The following is a 9,295-nucleotide window of genomic DNA, read 5'->3' as shown; positions in this document are numbered from 1 at the left end:
TAGAAAGTCGTCCCAACTCTTCAAGCTTATAGGCAACTCTGTGCCTCCGCCGAATTCCGATTATTAGACTTATACAAGAATTTTGGGCTTCTTGTATCCTTTTAATGACAACAGAATCCAGAAATGATCCATATATTGTATCAGCAAAAATTAAAATGTGATGGTATTAAAAACACCGTAAACTTTGCTACACTTACTGAACACGAACCCGGGATTCTTAAATCGGAGGTTGAACGCGCCTTAAAGAGCCTCAAAAACAATAAAAGTCCAGGCATACATGGCATAGCTGCAGAGATACTAAAGTCAATAGGTCAGTTTGTAGTTGATGTTTTGCATTTTATAAGTAATCGAGTTTGGAAGACAGGAGTTTGGCCAGGCGAATGATGCGGCTCACTTTATATGCCACTGTATAAAAAGGGTAACCCAGCAGACTGCAATAACTACCGCATGATTGCATTAATACCCCATGCATGCCAAATTCTGCTATAGATCATTAATAACAGACTTAGACCATATCTACTACCCCAGATTGCAGAAGAACAGACCGGCATTATGAAGGGTAAGGGTACGAGAGAACAAATAGGAAACGTACGACAACTAATTGAGAAAGCTAGAGAATTTAACATAACAATGTACCTCTGCTTGTCGATTACTCCAAGGCCTTCGACTTGGTAAAATGGACAAAACTGTGGCAAATACTCAAAGAAATGGGGATCCCCGACCACTTAATAATACTTATCCAACAGCTTTATAAACATAATTACGGTCTGATAAGAATCAACGATGTCACATCAAACAGGTTTCAAGCGATGAAGGGTGTCAGAAAAGGATGTGTTCTCTCGCCCTTACTGTTCAACATATACACCGAATACATAATGCGGGACATTCTGGATAACTGGCAGGGTGGCATATCTGTAGGGGGAAGAAAGGTCAACAATCTGAGATATGCCGACGACACACTAATTATAACATCTAGTGTAGAAGAAATGGAATTTATTATGCCCCATCTCCAGGAAACTAGTGCAGAATTTGGATTGAAACTAAATCCAAACAAAACTAATGTCATGATTGTAGATCGGCAAAACCAGAACCAACCCCTGGTAAAAAACATACCTGTACCTGTACTTGGGATCCTTAATTGACAATAGCGGTGCATGTGAAGGTGTAATAAAAGGAAGAATTGCACTAGCTCGAACAGCCGTAACTAAGTTAAGTAAGATCTGGAGAGATACAGCAATCACTAAAAACAGCAAACAAAGATTGTTGAAGTCACTTGTGTTCCCGATTGCCACTTATGGAGCTGAAACCTGGACGATCAAGAAGAGCGATGCAAGGCGGATAGATGCCTTTGAAATATGGGCGTACAGACGGCTGTTACGGATACCCTGGACGGCCCACCGACAAATGAGTCCGTTCTACAAGAACTAAATACTGAACTAAATCTGTCAAAGATGATAAATCGAAGCTTTCTAACATTCATTGACCATATTGCAAGAAGAACGGACTCGCTGCAACTACTAATAGTCGAAGGAAAGGTAGAAGGAAGACGGTCGCGCGGAAGGTCACCCAAAAGATGGATAGATCAAACCAAGGATCTTATCGGCCATGGCCTTCATGAAACCGTAATCATGGCTCAGAATAGAACGGAATGGCACAATACCATAAGCACTGCTTCAAGAGCATCATAGTCACTAAGCCCTCCTTAGGGTAATGGACTAAAGAGAGATTAAAGTTTTACACAGAAGTGACTTAGTTTTTTGTGATAATAAATGTCGGTGCGAATATAAACCCTAAAATGCCCTCTTTTAACACAGAGTTACGTGTTTTTTTTTAAATTTTAAATTCACTTTATACGTTCCGTTAACTTTTCTTGAATGTTATCATTACAGAATAACAGGAATACAGATTTGGATGGGTTCATTTTGAAGATGGTGTCTATCACAAATTTTTAAGAGATTGTCCAAATCAAAGTTTAGAAGGTCGATAATAGTATTAACTTGCGACGGGGAAAATAAAGTGTAAATCTGAGTATCGATGGGGTATAAATTATACTTACAATACATAATAATAATAATAATAATAATAATAATAATAATAATAATAATAAAATAATAATAATAATAGTAATAATATGTCTTTATTTTTGTATATACATACTGTTTTCTTTTACAAAATGAATGTATATATATATATATATATATATATATATATATATATATATATATATATATATATATATATATATATATATATATATATATATATATATATATATATATATATATATATATATATATATATACAGAAAATCGCGAAATCCAAATATGGATAACGTCAGTATGTTAGCCGGCCTGCTCTATTTAACCCAACGGATTGAGAAGGAATAACTCTTTTTCTATGGCGACAGCGATAGCACAGTAACAGAAAAAAATTTTTACTTCTTCTCACACTTATTAATGTATCCTATTTTGCTTACGTTTGTTAAAGATAGACCGTGCTTTTTTTTTAAACTTTACTTTTGGAACAAATATCTGATAGCATAAAATTTAAACTTACTTGGATTTTTTTAAGTTATTAGGAATACTATTATACAATTTAGCTATATTAAAGGAAAAACCACTCTCAAATAGTGTTGTTTTTTATAGAGGAGGAGTTGTGGCACCTCTGAATCTAATATTTAAATTATCAACATGAGATTAGAGCACAATCCTTCTGTACAGATATTGAGGACTTTTGTAGTATAGAACTTTGGGATAAAAACAGGCTTCATGTAGTTTTCTTCTGCTCTCCATGTTCAAGCATTTAGTCTCTACTATTTTATGTGATATTCTTTCTCGGCGTCTAATTCCGCATATTAGTGGCAAACATGAATTCCGCAGTTTCTGTATTCTTTGTTTTTGCATAGCTGTTAAACAGTTTCCATATAAAATATCACCGCGATTGAACACTCAAAGCACAATTTTCCTGATAGATAGTGACGACTACCATAGAGCAGTTTAAGCCTTGCATATGCTCTCCGGATGCAGTCAGAGACATGACTCTCAAATCTCAAGTCAGAATCGAAGAAGGTAGAGTAATGTCCCCAATGTTGATTGTAACTTGAGCCTCCAAACCATCCATATCATTTTTTCTACCAAAAAGCATAATACAACATTTCTTTAAGGATTTAAGAATAGTGGGTGTTTCAGTGAAAAAGATTGTAATTTATTTAGATCTCGACATATGACTTGACAGTCCAGACGAACTCTTGACCTATAACAGGAAAAGTATGCTTGTGTATCGTCTGCATAATATTGAGCTCGGCAGTTTTCAAGGGCCGTAGCCAGATCTTAATATCTGAAAATAGATTAATAAGGTATCCTGATGAATCATGTCACACTCTTCTAAATCCAGACTGTCTATAGGGAATTCTCTAGAACTTTTGAGAGTACCGGTAATATTGACGTGGATTGTAAGTAGCTAAATTCAGTTGGATTGTTAGTCTTGGGTATCGGGATAACGTTTGCAAGCTTCCAGCTTTTGGGAAAATACGTTTCTTGAACACAGCAGTTAATTAAATAAGTAATATAGGGAAATAAAAGGGCAATCGAAAGTAGAGTAGAGAGTAGTATTTAATTTATCTGCTCCATTTGTAAATAAAAAAGTTTTTTCCAACAAAGAATTACTGTAAGAATAGTGCAATAGGTCATAATTAGGTACAACATTATTTCCTATTATTTGTGTGGAATATTTGTTCATTTGATCCACGTTGTTTAAACTTTCTGGGATATTTTCGCATTTTTCGTCCAAAATATTTAGTTTTTTTTTAATTCTTTCTATTGTTGCTCAAGGAAGGAGTCTTTTAAAATATGATGTTAATTAAAATTAAATATTATCCGGTGAAACTTCGGTGAATAGTGAAAGTGGAAACGGATGGGTGCTGGTACCCCTCCTTCTTCCCACCAAAACTTTTTCGATTTTAAGGTGTGTCAGTTGGAAGTGTATTTTTGTGTCAGTTTTATTGGGATTAGAATGATCTATAGAATTATGTAGCAACTATTTTACCTATTAAAGACAAATATTTCCAAATACCTAAAGACACGCAGGAATATTAGGAGAAAGTATGTTGCTAAAAGAAACATCTAATATGAACTAAATCGAGATTTTTTTATTGGTCAACAAATAGTGAAAATTTTTATTGTATCAGAAAAAATATATTGTTTGTTTATAAAAAGAAATCACACTTTTGAGAGATCACCTGGTTCAATTTTTCGCAGTGACCATACGCCATTTTCATTTATCCAGCATATGACCACGAATTTTTAAAACGCGCAGTCGTGAAGGTCGAACCGGGCATTTCAAACGCGGAAGTTGCCGAGAGCGGGACTATTAATACGGCCACGCCGTCCCGCCAATCGCCTATTCGCCGCCCGTGACTCCGCGCGCAGCGTAACAGACCACACACGCAGCAAGGCACGCGCCCATTCTCCATTCGGCAACGTCCGGTAAGTGTCGGTCCACGCCCCGCGCATGACGCCGATCGACCACACACGCAGCGGCACGCGCAGCCCACCTCGACTTCGGCAGCGGTCGGTGACAATCGACGGCAGCAGCGCCGCCTTGATAGCGGCCAATTTGTCAATTAGGTTTAAACGGGAGGCCACCCGGGTGACGGGCGGCTCGAAAGGATCTCGTTAGCTGGTGCTTGCGTTTCGGATAATTGGATTAATTTCGGTGATGCATTTGGTTTATTGTTGTTGTCGGGTGTTTATGGACGTGTTAGTTTCGGGTAGTACCCGGTTGTATGCGTGTTATTCTATACTATTGTACTTAATCGGCCGTAAGAGAAAGAACCACAATGTTAAACTACATTCTGGGAACTATAATAATAATAATAATGATAAATTGATTGTTTATACGGTGAACATACGTTTTATCGCTAACATGGCACCCACTCCTATATTGTTGTTAGAAAATGAAGTATAGACCTTTATTAAAGCCTTTAATTATATAAAGACCGCTTTGTAGACAAGCATTATTCTTACCCTCTCGTTGGGGGTGTGTTTATGTTAACAAGTGCGTACGTGTAACTTTTTGCCATCTACGAACACATAAACGCTTAAACCACTTTGGTAATTGAACAGATTTGACAGAAAATCAAAAGATAAACATTTTAAGAATACTTTCAATTTTAAAACCGTGCATATCTGTTTATACGACACCGTGGTTGCTTTGGTATTTTGTATAATAAACACGATGATTTTCTGGGCTTCAGACTTAGCAAATAACATAAAGGTGACATAACATAGGGCAGCGATGGGCTCAAACGGCAACAAGGTAGGGTATTGGGGAAACGGATTTTCCTAAAAATTTTAAGCGTTAGGAACGAAGAAAACGTCATTACTGTTCTTGCTAATGTCAACATTATTCCCCATTGAAGCTTAAGAAGAATAAATTTGGTTAGTTTTGGTTAGTTGGTTAGTAAAACATTCTAAAAGACCACTATCTAAATCCTTATATTGAATTACATCAGACTCTTTTAGAAACTGATTTTGATAGGAGATTAGACTACTGTAATTGGCTAAATTGATGATGCGACGCTACTTTTTCTTATAATTGAGGAGTCAGTTTGGATAACATGTTTATAATTATGTTTCGCCGGTGAATCCTCATTGGATGCGTAAAGTGAATTATCAAAATCAGTGGAGTGTGAACTTTTGGTATGGTATTTTGGGTAACCGAATTATAGGACCATTTTTTTAATGCTAAAAAGAAATGGCCGACTTTGCTTGAACTTTTTAAGATTTCATTAGAAAACGTTCATTTACAAAAGTTAGGAGTTTTTTAGACCAGACTTTTTCAAACCGTTGGATAGGAAGCGTTAGTTTGTTTCCTTGGTCTGCCAGACCTCCGGACATTACTGTCCTGGACTTTTACCTTTGGGGTGGAATAAAATATATTGTTTATCAAGCTTGCCCTACTGCCCTTGAAAATGTAGTAGAACGTAACCGAAATAATATAGGCAACCTTTCAAGAGCTGAAATTAGTACAACCGTATTAAATACAAGACGCACGATAAATTCCCGAATAAAAAATTCCGGCAGACATTTTGAACATTTATAAAGACCTTTGAATTTCCTTATAATCAATTTTGTTGTGTTTTATCGTTATCAATGCTTAGTTTCAGTAATGTTCGGATAAAGTTATTAATTAAGATATTGAGATTTGGTTTTCATAGAGCTGTTGGGGTCTTGTTTGACCATCTAACGACGTATAAATTTTTTTTTGTCATTATGTCAGAAAACGCCATCTGGTAACAAGGTACTCAACCGCAATTATCAGATTCGATAACCAGGACTAGGACTCCGAATTTATTAAAATGCGTGTTGGAGTTATCATCATTTATTTATGTTAGAGCACCCCTCCACTTTCCTTTTAGAGATAGAGTATCCATCAATATAAGAAAATTTTACAGAAAACCGGATTTAAAATTCAAGATGGCAACTACACACTCTCGCGGCCATTTCAGAACCTCAAAAATAATTTTCAGCATGTTCTCTTAGCCGATTTATTTAATTTTTATATACCGTATACTCGTTGCGCTGGTATAATAGTCTTAATATCTTCACACACGTGTAATAAGTATTCAGTGACATTAACAGCGTAAAAAACATGACATCGCGTATCAGAAGAAGTAGGAAATTCGAACTATAACACAAACAAATGCGATGATTCGCGTCGATTTGTTCTAATCGATTGCTGAAAGCAACTACAACCCTGCTATAGCCCAATTTCCGTTGCTATCTCGTTACGTTTTTCACGTCCGCCTAATTGACGCGCCGCAATTAAAACAATTAAATTAACGTAATTAAACGTGCGGGAACTGATAAATGGCGTCGCGCGAATTTTTTCTCCTTTTAATCCGGGCGACTAGTTGCGGCGCGAATCCTCAAAGGGACCGTTGAATTATAAACGGTCTCTCGAAATGCGAACCTTTAAGCGGCTGTCGTTAAGCATTTTAAATAAATAGCTCCAATTTTACACTAATTAAAAAAGGCTGTAAATGTCGTGTACGTGAGCGATGGTCGGAATGGATCGAGAGAAACGCTCCGAAGCCAGCGATCTCGGTTTTTGAACTTCCTTTTAGCCGATGTTGAGTTTGGTGCTGATAGACGGAAAATTGGATAAACTATTTAAAATTGACTTCACCAGGGTCCATGCTGACGTCATCGATTGTCCGACCTTCAAAAATAGACCAATTATGAACAGAAAACACGACGTTTTTCTGTTATCAGCTTGTCAACGCTTGTCCTATTTAAAATACAAAAATGGCTATCGTTCAAAGGCTGTTTTTAAAGTCAATAATTAATAAATTTGACCAAAAAGTACCAAGCTATAATAAGGGTAAAAGACAAATTCGTTGGATCATTAATTTTTCTCAAAAATTTGATACCTTTGACATTTTCACTGATTTTAACGCTTTACCTTTCTTTTCTTTTGCAAATGGAAATCATTGCGATTTCGCAATACAATACAACTTCGCAAGATCTGTCACATAAACGCGTGCAATTTTTTTGTTTTTGCGATAAATATTTGTTTATTTTAAACACTCTATAGGTGTAATTTATGTGTGTATATTGAAAAACACTTATTTTTATGTTTTATTTTTATTGCCAAACTAGTTTAAATTTGCAACAAAATATAGTATATGACTTACCAGCCGTCGTTGATTAAGTTTACCGCCACTAAATAGCAGCGTTGCCAACCCCAATTTAAAAAAAAATTACACACGTTTTATACGACAGTAGAAGTTGGTATCGATTTCCCTAGCGAATCAATTCGGCGTGACAGAATGGTTCTAAGTATATTTTCGGGTAGGACGGTGCGCTGTCGGGCCCTACTATAGCCATTATAAAACAATTATTCACTATTATAAAGGTTTTGAGTAAAAAAGATCACAATTCAACTAAGCCGCTAATAGTGCTGAAAGCAGAGCTAAATTCCGCTTGTTAACCACAAAATGTTGCTGACAAAGTTGTATCGCAATATTCACATTTTTATATACATATTCTAACTAACCAAAAATGTGAAAATTAATATCGGATTGCGATATTAATATGCAGTTAACTGCAATATAAGGTTTTGTCAATTTAAAATTTAGGTTTACATTGAAAAACGGTTGACAATTTTTGTTTGACCTGTTTAAAGCAGCAACAGTAGTTTTCTAATTTCCACAAAAAGAATTAATAACTTTGTTTCGGTATAAAACGGTTATTCACTATTATATGTAGGAAACACCACACGCGAACTGCAGCCTCCAATTGGCAACATTGCTGAAGAAGAAGGTAAACTTCAGCTTCATAGAAATCGTTCAATTTTTCTAATTTTGTTTAGTGCTTTTTGACGTTTCAAAAACCATTTTTTTCATCCACAAATGTAAAAATTTATGTCAGATTGTAGTATTATTGTGCAGTTAACTGCAATTTAGGGTTTCATCGCTTCGAACGAGCAACCACAGTGTATTAATTTCCTCAAAAAGAACTAGCAAATTTGCTCCGGTATAAAATGTCATTCAGGCGTCAAGTCCATCAACGTTAGCCTGTTTTCTTCGGCATAAACCAAACGTCACTTTGTCGTCTTTTGTGGCGTCGACTCCAACTTGCGTTTCGCGCTAAAGCAGCGTAACAAGTGCTTCTAATTGAATATAAAAGACTTTCGGGCAAATCGCGTTGGTCGTCGTCAAGCAGGGTCACGGTGCCGTCTATCGCCTTTCGAGATCTTCCTGTGGCCCGGCAAAAAATAAGCAAAAGACCGAAATGGGTCTCCTCCGCCGTATTGCAGCGAGCCATGAATCGGACGCAAGCACAGTCTTTTGTTCTTGCCATGGTTAATAACGTTCACCACGGGCACGGGGCGAGGCGGGCCTCGGGGGGGAGGGCGGCTGACGCGGCGACATTCCACCGGTCCGTGGGAAATATATCCGAGGGGCCGATGCCGGACAATCGCGCCACCACGTTGCCAACTCGTGCGGTTTTTTCCCGATCGCACCGGAACTTTCTGGAAGTCCGCTAGAAAGTCGGGCTGTCACTTTTTTAAGCCTACGTTGTTTTGTAACAAGAGATGTTTGGCGTGGTACAATAAAGCTTGCCCGAAATTGCAAGGAGAATTTGCAAAGTTCACATATTGCCTGCAATAATTTTAAATCTTGCTTGTCGCTTGACAGGATCGAAGGCTCTATGATTACGAACATCAAACAAACGATCGGCCACTCAGCTAGTCAATTAATTTTTCAGATGGCATTTTGTAACGACGTTGA

Source organism: Cylas formicarius, unplaced genomic scaffold (assembly GCF_029955315.1).
Source record: "Cylas formicarius isolate icCylForm1 unplaced genomic scaffold, icCylForm1.1 PGA_scaffold_4__25_contigs__length_36172078, whole genome shotgun sequence".
In the NCBI taxonomy this organism is placed as follows: Eukaryota; Metazoa; Arthropoda; class Insecta; order Coleoptera; family Brentidae; genus Cylas; species Cylas formicarius.
The sequence above is the reverse complement of the archived record's forward strand: the minus strand, read 5'-3'. Positions refer to the sequence as shown.